Source organism: Oryctolagus cuniculus, chromosome 9, assembly GCF_964237555.1.
Source record: "Oryctolagus cuniculus chromosome 9, mOryCun1.1, whole genome shotgun sequence".
Taxonomy (NCBI): Eukaryota; Metazoa; Chordata; class Mammalia; order Lagomorpha; family Leporidae; genus Oryctolagus; species Oryctolagus cuniculus.
This window is the reverse complement of record NC_091440.1, coordinates 14,958,197-14,974,752: the sequence shown is the minus strand read 5'-3', so window position 1 is coordinate 14,974,752 and position 16,556 is coordinate 14,958,197. Positions and strand designations below refer to the sequence as shown.

Genomic DNA, 16,556 nt, shown 5'->3' with positions numbered 1-16,556 from the left:
TGTGGATAAATTTCTGGAGTTTCTATATTGTTATTTTGGTCTACATGTGTATTTTTGTGCCAGTACTAGGTTGTTTTTATTGTAACTTCCCTGTAGTATGTCTTGACTTCTGGTATTGTGATGCCTCCAGCTGTTTTTGTTAAGAATGCTTTAGCTCTTCAGTGTCTGTTGTGTTTCCATATGAACTTAAGCACTGGTTTTTCTAGATCTAAAAAGAATGTTCTTGGTGTTTTGATTGAGGTCACATTGAATCTGTAAATTGCTTTGAGTATCATGGGCATTTTGATGATGTTAAATTCTTCCATGGGGCTGGCGCTGTGGCACAGCGGGTTAACGCCCTGGCCTGAAGTGCTGGCACCCCATATGGGTGCCGGTTCTAGTCCCAGCTGCTCCTCTTCTGATCCAGCTCTCTGTTGTGGCCTGGGATAGCAGTAGAAAATGGCCCAAGGCCTTGGGCCCCTACACCAACATGGGAGACCCGGAAGAAGTTCCTGGCTCCTGGCTTCAGATCAGCGCAGCACTGGTCATCGCGGCCAATTGGGGAGTGAACCAGCAGATGGAAGACCTCTCTTTCTCTCTCTCTCTCTCTCTCTTTCTCTCTGCCTCTCCTCTCTCTGTGTAACTCTTTCAAATAAATAAATAAATCTTTAAAGACAATTCTTCCAATCTATGAACTTGGAAGTTTTTTCCATTTTTTTGTGTGTGCCTTCTTCTGTTTTTTCTTAATGCTTTGTAATTTGCATTGTAGAGATCTTTAACATCCTCAGTTAAATTTATCCAAAGTTATTTAAATTATTTTGTGGCTACTGTGAATGGTACCGATCTTATGAATTCTTTCTCAGCCATGGCACTGCTTGTGTGTACACATGCTATTGATTTTTGTGTGTCAATTTTATAACCTGCTTTTAGGAGTTCCAATAGTCTGTTAGTGGAGTCTTTAGGTCCCCTATATTTGGGATCACGTCAATAAGATGCATTTTAAATGAAATAAAATATATGCTTCCTGGCATGCTTTAATTAGCATAATTCTTATTTTGCCATTGATTTGGATTATTAAGAGGATTTTCTCTCAAAATAGCCATCATTCTAGAGTATTTGCAGTATGAAGGATAGACTATTAGACCCATTGTATTCCTATGGGAGTAATAAAATGATCTCTGGAATTGTATATGTAAATTTTTATGTTTAATTCCTGTTTAACAAACAACATTGCTGTACTTATAACTTTATCCTGAAAAGGAAATTTTTTTCAAGTTAAAAACTAATCGAAGATCACAGTTATTTAGATTCTTGTTGATGGAGATTTTTCTACTAAATGAAAATGACAGAGGCCTTATATATGATGAGAATTCTAATTTTCTCACTAACCACATGACTTTGTCAAAATTATTGCACCTTTACCAATCTCAGTACCTCAAATGAATAACAGAGACAATCCTAAGAATTGTTTGAGGTTATTTCCTGACATAGTTTTGGACAGAATTGGAAAAGCAGGATTTACCCTAGAGAGATGAATTTGGGAGATAAAATTTAAGCAGAAAATATAAAACAATATGTACTATAAAGTGTGTCATATTTAGAAGATGAGAGCAATTCAGCATACCCTTTAGTGACACAGAAGAGAACTGTGTTAGAACATAATTACCAAAAACGAATTATTAAAACTAGAACAACAGGCCAGAGAGTGTGTTTAGAGTTAGATTTATCAGCTTAGCCTCTGCTGGCCTAACTGATTCCCCACTCCACGCCTCCCTGCTCTGCCACTGTCTTCCTATAGATCCAGGAGAATTGGAAATTGACTTTTCTGATAAATTGCATATATCAATTCATTGATATTACCATAAGTACCAACAGCTTACATATTCCCAATTAACTAAAGCTTAATAAGCCACATTTCACATGAAATTACTCTGAACACAGACATTGCAAATCATAGATTGCATCTGAATTTCTGTAAATCGTAACATTAATTCAAGATTTTACAGGGTTGTCCATTTAAATGTCACTTGTATAACATAGTAAATAAAAGCCTATTTTTTCACTTGTATAACATAGTAAATAAAAGCCTTTTTTTAACTTATGGCTTTTTTGTGCTTTTTTTAAAATAAAAGTTTGTAGAAAAAATTGTAGCTTTTGAAAAATAGCTGAATTACAAATACACTATAAATCTCTTGTATTGGATCAGAAGCAAACTGGGTCAGCTTTTGCCAAGCCTAGTGTTGCATGGACATACATAGAGGCCTTAAATATTAAAACACTCAGTTTTAATAGTTGCCTTGAAAAGTAAATAAAAATTAATAGTATGATATTTTTTATTTGTGGACGTCTTTCTTGTAAATTTACCCATCTATTTTTTAAAAAAATTTTTATTTATATAAAAGAGAACAGATTTAATGTATTTCATGGGTACAATTCTAAGAAGATAACCATAATGCCTTCTTGGCATCCCTCCTTCAATTTCCCTCCTTCCCTCCTTTTTCTCTTTAATCTTAATAAAAACATAATTTCAGTCCACTCTCTAATCACAGGCTTAATGTACCACTAATCATAATATTTAACTAGTAAAAAGCAGAAAGACCACAGTTCCACAGGAGTATAAACAAGGGCTAAAATTATCAAATCACAAAATGTCTATCATTCTTATACATTTTTCATATTATATATTTACTACACATCAGAGAAAACATATGATATTTGTATTTTTGGAACCAGCTTATTTCACTAAGTATAATGGTTTCCAGTTGATCCATCTTATTGCAAAAGACAGGATTTCATTCTTTTTTAGAGCTGAGTAGTGCTCCATTCTGTATGTTTACTACATTTTCTTTACCCAGTCATCAGCTGATGGACATCTGGGTTGATTCCATATCTTAGCTATTGTGAGTTGCATTGCAATAAACATGGGGGTACAAATAACTCTTTCATATGCTGCTTTCATTTCATTTTGGTAAATTCCAAGGAGTGGGATGGCTGGGTCATAGGGTAGATCTATTTTCAAATTTCTGAGGAACTTCCATACTGTCTGTCTTCCATAACAGTTATACTAGTTTACATTCTCACCAACAGTGTATTAGGATACATTTTTCCACACATCCTTGCCAGAATTTGTTGTTTTTTGATTTTTGGATGATAGCCATTCTAACCGGGATGAGTTGAAACCTCATTGTGGTTTTTATTTGCATTTCCCCAAAACCCATCCATCTTTTGAAAATAAGAAATCTCCAGGGCCTGGGCAAATATGTAGCACATAGAAGAATGTACTTTATTTCTATACCCATTGTTATTATAGTATTAAAATTAAAAAGCAGCTTAAGTGAAAACTTAGGAGAAAGAAATATAAATGCTTGATACAAATAAAATATTCAGAAGTTTATAAAGAGATTAATTTTAAGAAGGAGAATCAATACGAAAAGCATAGCACAGTTTGGCACTGATCTTTGTGACTTTTTAACCCTGGGCAGTGGGACAATCTTCATAGATGGGTAGATAAAACATTGACTGCTGGCATGTGGATGTGTATTTTGGTCCCAGGCTGTGAGTTAATCCTCAAAGCAGGGTGGGGCAGGAGGAGACAAAGTATTCAGATTTGGCAGAGAGAGTTACAGAGTTTGCAAAATAGGGGATCTGGAAAATAAAAATATTGGCTCATGGGAGAAGGTGGATACTAAAGCCAGAGAATGCAAGGATGGAGATTTGGGAGACCATCTTAGTTATCCTTGTTGGTAGGCAGATTCCACTCACTCAACCCACCCGGGTGGCCTGTCTGAGTGATAGGACTTGTCAGAAGCCATTCCTAAACTCTCTTAGAATCCAGACCCAAGGATCAAAAGAGTACCTCGAAGCCTGGGTTTGGCAGCATGCTGGTCAAATATCCCCAGAATTATCTGCCAGAGAGAAATCAGTTCAAAGGTACTCTCATTTAAACATAACAGTATAGAGGACTTTAAAGAGTAGAAGAAGATATCAGAAAACCAAATATTTTAAAAACTGAACACCCATTTGCCTTTTTTCTGACTTCAGAGCATTCTCACATCCTGAAGCCAATGTTAACTCTTGATAAATTCTACTCTTCTTTATTCTGAAGTGTTTTTTTTTTTAAGAAAGATTTATTTATTTATTTCAAAGGCAAAGTTACAGTGAGGTAAAGGCAGAGTGAGAGAGAGAGATTTCATCCACTGGTTCACTCTTCAAATGACCACCATAGCCAGAGCTGGGCCCATCTGAAGCCAGGAGCCAGGAGCTTCTTTGGGGTCTCCCACGTGGATGCAGGGGCCCAAGCACTTGGGCCATGTGCCACGGCTTTCCCAGGCCATAAACAGAGAGCTGGATCAGAAGTGGAGCAGCCAGGACTTGAACCAGTGCTCACGTGGGATGCCGGCACTGAAGGCAGTGGCTTTATCTCTGTGCCACAGCGCCAGCCCCCTGAAGTGTTATTCTTAGTATCAGAGAACCTAAAGCTAACCTGGAGATCTTCTCCAGCCTGTCAGTTTCATGCACAAGGATACTGAAGCTCAGAAGTTCAGAATTCTCTTAGTCCAGGGGTGATTCACGAGCCATAGACACTTCATGTCCCGACCAAGCTCATTGTGGGCCACCAAATTTGTTCCTTTTCTTACACTCTGTATTTCAAATAACAGTGGAAGTGATATTGGACCACCCCCTTTACCATGATTCCTCTGGACACTTCAAACTCAAAAGTCTCCTGTTATATTTCCCCATTCCTTTCCTGAAATATCCTTACTTCATGCTTTAACAATGAATGTGATCTTATTTTGAAAGTTCCTGTTTTCTCAGAAGGCCTGCTTCATACTTAGCCACACAGGTACAGAGGGGAACACAGAGCTAAAAATCAGAAACCTTGCAACCAGGACCAATGCAGATGGAAAAACCAACTAGCCTATGGAACCAGAGTGATCAGAGCCATGGCCAAAACTTAAACACGGGAGCCCTTTCAGAAGGGCTAAGCCCATTAACCAAGGGAGCCCCATGCAGTTGCGACTGTAAATGGCCTGAATCCAAGTTCCTTCAATCAAAACGTTCCACACCAGCACTTTGACATACCAGCTTTTTCTACCTAACACAAAACTTTCCCCATCCTTCCCACTGCACTCTCTTCTGTCTCCTGCGCTGGTCAGCCACACAAACAAAGCTTTTCTCTCTCAAAGACCAGAGTCACACATTGGTCTTTATGCATACTGGGCAGTGAACTTACCTCATTCAGCAACAGGCCACCTAAGAACTTCGGAAATATCCCAAACCCTTCCCCTAAACACTAAATTATGTCATCTCTGTCCATCCATCCTTCAAACGTTGGTTTAGCTTTAACTACATAAAGACACCATGCTAGGCTCTTTGGACACAAAGATTAAATAAAATGGAGTCTCCGCTTTCCCGAGTCTCAGTCTGTAGATGGAGAAACAAAATACTTATGAAAATAAGTGTGGGAGACTGAGACAGAGGCTCCAAGAGAGGATTGTAGCAGAACAGAGAATAACCAACACACTCAGTTTGGAGTGGAACCAAGAATACTTAGGGGAAAAATGCCTTTATGATTAAGTTTTGGAATGGTCAATAGAATTTTCCCAGGCAGATGGGAAGAGGAGGGAAGACAGGCCACCACCCCACCAAGGCTATGCCAACAGTCTCCTGTATTGCCTCCTCTTAAACCGTTCTCCTAACTACAGCCAGACTGTAATACAAAGCCTCTTGACTCACTCTTACTCATCCCCTCTCTTTCCTGATTCCTTCTTCTCATTTTGTCTCTGTTAATAAAAGAAATATATATATATATATATATGGCTGAAACTTTTGTTATAGTGAAAATAGTAGAATGAAATGTTTGATTCCAAACTAAAAAATACATACATACAGGGTAGGAAAACAGAATGACCCTTCAAAACTACCAATTTAGTAATGTTTACAACTCTTCTGTGGTTCTCTGTCATACATAGACTAAAATCCAAATTCTGAACATGCATGGGAAGCACATATTCCTTGTATGCCCAAATGCCTTTTGGGAAACCGCAGATCCACAGCTCATGAGGAGCGGGATGGGTAAGGTAGCATATGCTGGCTGATCCAACCCCTGTTTTGAAATCTAGGGTGAGATACCCTTCCCAGGGGCCAGCACCATGGCTCACTTGGTTAATCCTCCCATATGGGCTCCGGGTTCTAGTCCCAGTTGCTCCTCTTCCAGTTCAGTTCTCTGTTGTGGCCCGGGAAGGCAGTGGAGGATCACCCAAGTGCTTGGGCCCTGCACCCTCATGGGAGACCAGGAGGAAGCAGCCGGCTCCTGGCCATATGGGGAGTGAACCAATGGAAGGAAGACTTTTCTCTCTGTGTCTCTCTCTGTCTATAACTCTACCTGTCAAATAAATTAAAAAAAAAAAAAAAAAGATACCCTTCCCAAACAGATAGATCATAAAAGATAATCCCTTGAAGAGAAAACAGCCTCATGCATACACCTGGCGCAAGCAGACACCACTCTGTATACAGGAAAAGTTGCCCCTTCCCCCAGGAGGAGGGGGAGTTCCATGGCAGTTCCATGGCTCAGTGAGCACATTGGGGCTGGATTTCAGCTCCCAGTCATTCCCTCTGGCCAGAAGCCTGTGTGTAGTGCACAGGTCAGGGACAGAGGATACAGACTCCAGCATGGAGGCTTATTCTTCCTGGGCCCAGTGCTTGACTGAGGAGTAGGCAGGTGACCAAACCAGAGCCAGAGTCCTTTTTACAAATTGATAGACACATGGAAAGAAAGAATTCCCTGAATTCCCAAGTTATTTACTGGAAAAATGTAAATCTGAGCCTGTTGTAGCTATTTTTCCCACTATGTGGGAAGAGACAATAGGAGAAATAAAGGATATGTATAGAAGGAAACAGAACCAAGATATCTGTATGTATGTCTATCTAGTCATTTATCTGTATCTATACCTGTATCTCTATCTATTTATCTATCTATCTATCTATCTAATCTACCTACCTACCTACCTATCCATCTACCTAGCTATCTATAGAGAGATCTGATATTACTCTTTGAGCCATTATATCCAGCTAAGCTTGAGGCCTAATCTACTGATTTTCTGGTTGTGTAAACCAATAGATTTCATTTTTTAAGTTGACTTGTATCATTACAATACTGTAACTAAAGTGGTTCAGATGCATCAGCTTGTAATAGGGTTTACAAATTCAAATGTCTTTGGGTATTTGATACAAGAAGTGACAGCATTATTACGACAACATGGAATGCAGCGAACTGTGACAAAACAGGGAATAAGTACCCTGTCTAGAAGAACCTTCTCCTAGTCATCTCCAATTTCCCCAAAAACACATGTCTTCAGCAAAACCAATGCTTCTAGTTTTATTTTAAAAGGTACCCCAGAAATAGATATATTTATACAAAAATCTTCTAATTTTTAAATTCTACCAACTAATTGTTAAAAATGTTAAAATACTATGCAAGTCAATTGTAATTATTTTTAGGCCAGATAAAATCAATAGTTTGGAACTTTGAAATTTACTTATGGTACTCCACAATCGGTCTCTCAGTTCACCACACCCCAACCTACTACCACAGCCCTCTCTGCTACAAACATCACTCTGTTTCTTTAATATCCCACTCTCTTTAAAGCTGCTCTCTCCACCTGAAGGTTTTTGTATTCTTTCTAGCCTTTTGTTTTCAGCTTGTCATGTTTTTTCCAGGAAACCTTCCCTGGTAAAACAGGTCTGGGTTAGATATGAGTCCTACATGTAGTTCTGGTAAGAATCAAAGAAGGAAGGAAGGAAGGAACGAAGGAAGGGAGGGAGGGAGGGTGGGAGGAAGAAGACAAAACTAGAGCTAGCTCGTTGAGTTCATAAAGAATTCTGTCTGCTGCCAGCACCATGGCTCACTTGGCTAATCCTCCGCTTGTGGCACCGGCACCCTGGGTTCTAGACCCAGTTGGGGCACCGGATTCTGTCCCGGTTGCCCCTCTTCCAGGCCAGCTCTCTGCTGTGGCCAGGGAGTGCAGTGGAGGATGGCCCAAGTGCTTGGGCCCTGCACCTGCATGGGAGACCAGGAGAAAGCACCTGGCTCCTGGATTTGGATCAGCGCTGCTAGCCGGCTGTAGCGGCCATTTGGGGGGAACCAACGGAAGGAAGACCTTTCTCTCCATCTCTCTCTCTCACTGTCCAACTCTGCCTGTCAAAAAAATAAAATAAAAATAAAAAGAATTCTGTCTGCTAAGGTAAAGACTAAAATGATTTCTGTACTCTCAGTTCTAAGCTTGTGAGATGATAACAAGACATTAAGAAAAATGTGATTAACTGAGTTCTACTCCAGAACCAGAAATGATTCCAGGGCTAGATCTCAGTTTAAAAAAAAATAGGATACTCCAAAAGCTCAGCAATCAAAATCAGTATAATTTAATGCCATATTTTAAAAATCAAAATTAATGCAAAAATTCCATGATGAACAAAATAGCAAATTTTAAAATAAAGACAGGATCATTATTACTAAATTTTCCTTTTGCTTCAAGTTTTAGTATGGCTTCGTACAACACTTCTTTATTTAAATTTTGATATTTTGTTCATCATGGATTTTTATACTAATTTTTATATTTCAAACTACTGTGTCACATTTGGACTTACCTTCATTACTGTGTTTTTGTAGTATCTTTAAATTGAGTGCCCATTCTGTATATAAAGATAGTTGAAAATGAAACTCAATGAAGGGCGGGATGGGAGAGGGAGTGGGAGAGGGGAGGGCCGCGGGAGGGAGGGAGGTTGGAGGGGGGGGAGCCACAACAATACAAAAGTTGCACTTTGTAAATTCACATTTATTAAATTTTAAAAAAATGGGAAAAAAATTTGAGTGCCCATGGCAAGTGCACTCCCTTGCCTCATCCTAGCCCTGGCTCTATTTAATCACAGCATTGGAATTTACAAAGGTATACTTCCATTTCTCTACCCCCTGCCTTTGTGCTAATGTTGTCATTCACTTTTTTTTATTTTGGGTTTTTTACATCACTATAAACCCACAGTGCACTGTTATTTTTGTTTATACTGGCAATTACCTTTAAAGATATTTATATATTTACTCATACCCTTACCATCTGGTGCTCCAAATTCCTTTGTATTTCTCTCTAGTATTGTTTTTCTTCTGCTTAAAGGGCTCTGTTTAATATTCTTGTAGCGCAGGACTGCAGATTATACCTTCTTTCAGCTTTTGCATGTTGAAAAAAATATTTATCATTAATATTTACATGGCACATAGAATTCTACATTAACAAGGACTTGCAACCCATCCCATTCCCCATATTTTAAAGATGTCCCATTGCCTTCTCATTTATGATTTCTAATGAGAAATATATTGTAATTCTTTTATTTGACTTTCTGTACCTAATATCTGTTTTTCCTCTATAGTCTTTCAAGATTTTTCTCTTTGCCACTGGTTTAAAGTAATTTGATTACTGCGTACCATGGTGTAACTATCTTCATGATTTTTGTGCTTGGAGTTGGTTGAACTTCTTGAATCTGTGGATTTGTACCTTACAACAAAATTGGGAGACATTGTGACCTTACTATTCAGTCTTTTCCTGTGTTTACCCTTTCTCCTTTCCTTCAGGAATCCAACAACAGGTATATTCAGCCCTTTGAAGTTGTCTCACTTCTCACTGATCTCTGTCCACAGATATTTAATTTTGATTTTCTCTGACTTCTATTTTGGCACTATATAAATCTTATTGCTGTATCTTGTGTTTCACTAGCTGTTTTTCTGAAATGTTTAGTCTACTGTTATTCCTTCTTTCATATATTTTTTGGTCACACACATTGTAGTTTATCAGCAGAAATTAGATTTGAGTATACGAGGGACTTCAAAAAGTTCACAGAAAAATAAAACTAAAAGTTAAGCTCATTGTGGTATAAAAAACCCTCTATGAACTCCAAGCACATTTTTAATGTAATACCCATTCCCTATGCTCTTTATGAAGTATTTTCATATAACTTGGATGTTTTTACTTATTTTAGGGATGTAGGGAATGCAGTTACAGCAACAGTTGCTGTGTCCTTTCTCTCTTCTCTCCACTAACATCTCTGCCAGTTCTTTTTTTTTTTGACAGGCAGAGTGGACAGTGAGAGAGAGAGACAGAGAGAAAGGTCTTCCTTTTGCCATTGGTTCACCCTCCAATGGCTGCTGCAGCCTGTGCGCTGCGGCCGGCGCTGATCCGAAGCCAGGAGCCAGGTGCTTCTCCTGGTCTCGCATGCGGGTGCAGGGCCCAGTGACTTGGGCCATCCTCCACTGCACTCCCGGGCCACAGCAGAGAGCTGTACTGGAAGAGGGGCAACCGGGACAGAATCCGGCGCCCCGACCAGGACTAGAACCCGGTGTGCTGGCGCCGCAGGCAGAGGATTAGCCTAGTGAGCCGCAGTGCAGGCCTCTGCCAGTTCTGAGCTGGTTTTGCTTCAGTGATTCATCTTCGCGGTTGGGTTGGTCTCCCTGCTCCTCTGCATGCATGAACATTTCTGATAAGGTTCCAGGCATCGTGCTCATTACAATGTTGTATATTGGCTAGCTTTTCTTTTTCCTGTGAACCTAACTGAGTTTTATTCTTGGATGAAGTTAAGTCACTTCAAAGTAGTTTGCTGTTTTCAGGTACTGCCTCAATATCTGTTGAGTGGAACAAACTCTACTGCCCTGCTGACAACAACTGTCACCAACAACTTCCTTCTTTTTAAGATTTTATTTACTTATTTATTTGAGAGTTACAGGGAGAGGCAGAGACAGCTGATGCTGTATCTTTATGAACTGTGGCAGGAGAGAAAAAGGTAGCCGCGAATATCCTGAGAAATTAAAAATGACCCAGCACAGTCCCTTTCTTAGAAGCAGGGATTTTGTTTTCTGCTAGAAAATGAGAATGAGGAGCAATGCATCAAAGATGATTAGGTAACAAGTATCAATTTTAGTTTTCTAAAAGCAAGTAAAAAGGAATGCTGCCTTGAGATTTTAAGGGCATTTTCTACAAGTCTCACTGTCTGACTTGTGAACAAAACTATTTTTTGGCACCTTTGATTTCCTTGGAGATATTCTCAGATTACTTCACAGTCACCTGCCTGTATGGCCTGTGGGGGTCTATCCCTTTATCCTGCGGCTTCTAGTTCTCAACTTGAAGTGAAAAAGTGGAGCATGAATGCTGACAATTTTCTCCAATTGTTTTAACACCATTTACAAACTTTATCAGTGTTGTTAACTTGTGGTGTGTCCTGTGTATGATGTTCTTGATGAAACTTTAATAAGGATCCTCTGTATCGCAACTATAAACTCTTTTAAAATTAGAAAATCTTTAGCTCTCACTTCAACAACAGTACATGTTCACTGTAGAAAAAGCAATGAGAAGCTTTTTTCTTATTTCAAGTCCTTTAAATTGAAAATCCATTTGTGCTGGCAGAGGACCCTTTTGAGAAAGGGGCTAAGGAACCTGTGATTTTCTATTTACTCTCATGCCAAGGGAATCGACAGAAAGGCATAAGGGTCTTGATGGGGAAAGTGTACTAAGCCACAGCTCCATTGTAGCTAGCTGCCCTGTGCTCGGCAGAGGTAAGAAGGCCAGGTGTTGAGCAGAGTTTTCTCAAGGGGCTGGGTCTTAAATTAAATGTAGCTGTGAAGCCCGAGATCTCTAAGGCCCAGCTTTATCTTTCTGTAGCACTTTCACGAAGCTGAGGGTTGGGCTTTCTTGTTCATTGCTACGTCCTCGGCTCCTAACACAATGTAAGACGCGGCAAGGATGGCTGCTGAGAGTTGAGTAACACACTCTTAGGAAATTATGACCCAATATAAAAATCTCTGCAGAGCTTACAGGTCACCATGCCTGACAACAGGTCCTTTCATTGGACACAAAAGAGAGGCAGAGGCTGTGTCTGGGGTGGGAGGGTACTGCAAGCACGATTTCAACACCAAACATGGGGAAGAGGGAAGAGGCTGCTTCCTTCACTCTAATACCTAAGGTTTGAAGTACTTACCATGTACAGGCACTGCTCTAGATCCTTTCTAAGTATTAACCAATTTAATTATCACTGAAATCCCTGTTTTTCAATGAAGGAACTGACACCAATGATGATTAAATCACTTCTACCAAGGGCACATCCACAGAGCCGTGATGGAATACAAAGCTGGCCCCACTATCTCCATTAGCAGCACACAAAGCATCTCTGAAGAGTGTGGGATGCTGAGGTCCTCCAGTTACGCTCAGTTCAGCAAGTTGTTTCCAGAAATGGGTGTGGGGTCTGCTACCTTCTCTGACTGGGATCTCCATAGAGCTTGGAAAGTTGCTCTAAGATCCGGTGGCAATGAGCTGCTAAGACTCGTGAACTCTGCCTCGAGTCCGAGCTCTCTCCTGAGCCTGTTTGGTTTGCAGCCATGCTCACATAGCCTGGCCACTGTCAGATCCTGAGATACAACTGACATCTAGTTTTAAGGCTTATGCTAGACTTCTTTCATCAGGAGAACATCGTGTTCATAGAGACTCGGTGTTTGGATGCTTTAGCAATTAGAGAGGCCTTGTTGGAGATAGTTTTCATGAGAAGCTTCTAGAAGCCTCTCTGCAGCTTTCCTGCCCTCTGCCAGGGGACACAGTAATGGCACTGCCAAAAGCCAAATCTGTTGCATCGATCAGGGTCCCCACAGGAACAGATGGCACAAGTAAATTGGGATAATCCAGGAAGAGCTTATTTATAAAATGACTAAGCTACAAAAGTGCAGGGTCACACAGAGATATGGCAGTAGAGCTGTCCCCAGCCCCCAACCTGGGGGAACAAGGAGAGTGTGTGCATATAGTATCAGAAGACAGAAGGGGTCTGGTCAGTTGGTTGCCTGGTGAAAGGCATCGTCCCTGGGTCAAAGGCTGCAGCCAGCCCAGGGATAAGAATCAGGGTAGTAACTACTCCAGCCCCACTTTCTTCCTTCCTTCAGATCTCTTGCCAGGAATCTCCCTTGATTGGACCCCAAAGACAGCAAGGAGGTAGAAATTGCTTTGGTTTAGACCACACAAACAGCCTCTGAGCAGAAAGAAGTGGGAAAGAGAGACAGAGGAGAGGAGCTGGGGAGAACAAAGGAAGCATCTGGAGGCAGAGAAGAGTGATCACCACGGGGTAACTTGGACCCTTCTTCCTAACAGTAGTGCTTGCCAAAGCAGGGCACAGAAACAGCATGGAAATGTCATACAGCTTTGTGTGCAAGCTATACAGAGATCTGACTCCAAAACGTAAGCTTTATCTCAGACCTATCTCTAACATCTGAACATAATGCAACAAAGCCAAGCAAGGGTCAGCCAACAGCTGCTGCCTAAGGGACACATCCCTTTTTGTAAATAAACTTTTCTTGCCACATCTCTTGGAAAATAAAGTTTCCTTCACATGTAGTCATGGACGTTCATTAGCATGTTGTCTGCAGTGGTGACCACGTGGCCCCAAACACCAAAAATACATATTGACTAGCTGCAAACTAGAAAGGTTCAGGCATGGAAAAGGCAGCAGTTTTTTTCTGTCTTGCTCATAGTTGAGCCCCAGTGCCTGGAACAGGGTTGTGTGAAGAATGGGAGTCAGTGAATGTTTGTTGAGTAAAGGAATGAACACTCTCATGTGCACAGCATACATGCATTTAGAGAAGTTAGACCAACCACCATCACACTCTGTAGAACTTCCCTTCAAAGAGATGTGAAACATACCACAGAAGTTTACAGATTTTTCTACAACTGGCTTTAAGATTTTGCTCTTTATCCTTCCCCTCCACATCAGTTGAAAGTTGTGGTTTGCACTACTTGAGGATAAGGAGAGGGGTAACTGTCAACTGTGCATGGAGCAGTGGAATCTCTCGTCCTGTCTCTGTTCTCTCATGTTCCCTTTGTGGTGCTGGACTGTTGCTTGGTATATGAACATGGAACCTAAGATTGCTCAGAAGGTGCCTTGGTGTTTCCAAATTCTCAGGCATGACCATGCTGTTGGTCAGGTCCTACTTGATCTTCGTATCAAGAAAGATGAAATCTCACTGTGCAACAGGTGATCTGACTTCCAAGTGTGTGGTTTTGGAAGAGTGAAATCTGTGCTTCGACGAAAGCACCACCTTCTATGGCATTCACTCATTATACTCATATGTATTATATTCACTCATTATATAGGTCAAATGGTATTCACTTCATGCCATTCTGCTTCATGCATCCTTCTAAGTACAGTAAATATAGCAGTGACTAAAACAGACAAAAATAAAATTTTGCCTTCATGAACTTACATTCTGGGATGTGTGTGTGTGTGTGTGTGTAAGAGAGAAAGGGAGAGAGGAAAACATTTAGTCTAAACTAAGTCAAACATAGAGTACATCCTAAAACAATAAGTTCTGTGGAGAAAAATAAAACAAGAAAAGTTGCTAGATAGTGCCAGTCTTGGAATGTGGGCAATTTCAAGTAGAACATCTTACCATATTGGCAGTATCTATCAATAATTTCAAATTCAATACATCAGTTAACTCACACTGTGGCAGGTCCATGTGTTCTTTCCTGTGTTAGCATTCAGCACTGTGAAAAGAAACAATCATCACTGCTTTAAAAAAGTAGCTGACTGTTTGATCCTCTCTTTGGGGAGGAAAATAAAAAACGACATTTTTTGAAAATTCAGCTTTGCCAGAAATTAACATTGTTAGTGTTGACATAGTAGCAATTCTTTCCCCTACCCTGAACATGTTGTGAGCATCTATAATATAAAACACTTGGCCAACATGGAAGCAATGCCTTGATGCAAAAAAAAAAAAAAAAAAAACACCACCAACAAACCCAAAACCGAGGACACAGAATACAGGAAACTCCTTCACATTCCCTTCACTGCCTTACACATTTTTCACCCAGAAGGAAGGACCCAGGGCTTCCGGAATTTTGATGAGAGTGCTGGTCAGTCATTCCTTCGTGCTCGCCAAAGCCCACCCAGTGGGTCTAGGCCCTGCAAGAGAGTGTGCATCTGGGCAGAGGGCCTGAGTTTGAAGCATACTCCAGACACGCTGAAAACCATGCAAAACAGTCTTCTTTAAACCATGATGGGCTTGGCCCATTAGACTGAATCATACTTCTAATAAGCGTGATGCAAAGACCGAGGGCATAGAAGCAAGATGAATATGTTTCCTCTTCCTCCTGGAATGGCCAGAAGAGCTGCAGTATCAGAGGAAGCAAAACCACACTTCATCTCTCAGGGGTAGGGAGGAAGCCAGAGGACTCACTCTCCAAACCAATAGCCCATTCTCTTCTACTTTAGCAGAATACTTGAGACTGGGCACTTGAGGAAGAACAGAGGCTGATTTGAGCTCACAGTTCCAGTGGCTGGAAACTATAAGAACACGGTGCCAGCAACCTTCTCAGCTTCTGGTGAGGGCCCCATGCTGAGCCTTAACATGGCAGAAATAAGGGAGAGTAGGCTGGTGCAACTGGGAGAGAAAATCACACATGGGAATGAGGACTTGCTCACTCCCATAAGAATTAGCCTAGTCTCTCAAGTGCGGCATTAATCCCTTCAATGAACTAAGCACCTCCCCACATTGCCACTTGGCAACCACATTTCAACATGAGTTTCCCAGGGACAAACGATATTCAAATCCTGGCGTCAGGTCACGTGCTGAATGCAGGGAGAGGTGAAACAGGAGGAGAGCGGGAGAAGCTTCCACTGATGCTCAGCAGACTGAGGATGACTAGGGGCCCAGGGAGACGAGGTGCCTGCCCTCCTTCCTGGAACAGAGGGGCCTCCTCTCAGTTCCTTCACGTTTGCCTGGGAGTCAACAAGCCTCCAGAGGCTGGAATGGGAGCTGGGGTTCCCCAGGCCCAGGGCTCCATCTGCCCTGTTCGGGAGCAGCAATAACTCCAGAAGGCAGCAAGAGTAAATCAACATTTCCGGCAGGCTCTGCACTCAGGGTCCTTCTCAGCTGGTCCCAAGGCACAGGCTCTGGAGCCCCCTACACACGCTTCACAGTCTCTGCTGCTTCCCTCTGGCTTCGGCGCCCTTTCCCACACTCTGGGCAGAAAAACCACTCATGGTTTCTCACTTCCCTCATTTCTTTTTCATTCTCACTCCAAATTTCAGTGCAAGTGCTATGTTGAGATGTATGTCAACAAAATCTCTCTCTCTCACACACACCCCATTAAGAAGTTTGGATGGGAGCCTCTGCCCGAGCAGGTCACTGGGGCTCCATCTGCCCTGTTTGGGAGCAGTAATAATTCCAGCCTTGTTCTTGTACTTACGCCAAGACATACTGCATTGAAGAAGGGTTGAAATTCCCCATGGCATTCTCTTTCTAATGTTTTAAATATTTGCTTCTTTTTCCCACAGGAAACTTTACATTTCAGCTCTGTTCCTAAATCAGTTGTTGCCAGTTTGCCCTTTCATGTTTCCCTTGGGAGGATATCCTTGGGAGGATATCCCTATGAACTTTTCTCCAAATTTGACACTTGTACTGCTGTGGGCCCCATACCTAAATTTTCAATCCAGGGTCTTGCCTGGCACAGAGATAAGAATTCTAAGCGGAGGCACATATAGGTGCAGAAGTGAGAAAA

The 16,556-nt window shown here is 41.3% G+C and overlaps 1 long non-coding RNA gene across 13 annotated transcripts in view; it reads right to left on the bottom strand.

The window, feature by feature from the left end:
• LOC103349100 (uncharacterized) overlaps positions 1–16,556 on the bottom strand; it is a 159,540-nt gene that overhangs the window by 16,605 nt on the left and 126,379 nt on the right. For all 13 annotated transcript variants that reach the window (XR_011378724.1, XR_011378728.1, XR_011378725.1 and 10 more), the window contains 2 exons: positions 14,497–14,540; positions 9,087–9,199 (listed from right to left, as the gene is read on the bottom strand). This is a non-coding gene — a long non-coding RNA (uncharacterized lncRNA). The remainder of the gene's footprint in view (positions 1–9,086; positions 9,200–14,496; positions 14,541–16,556) is intronic.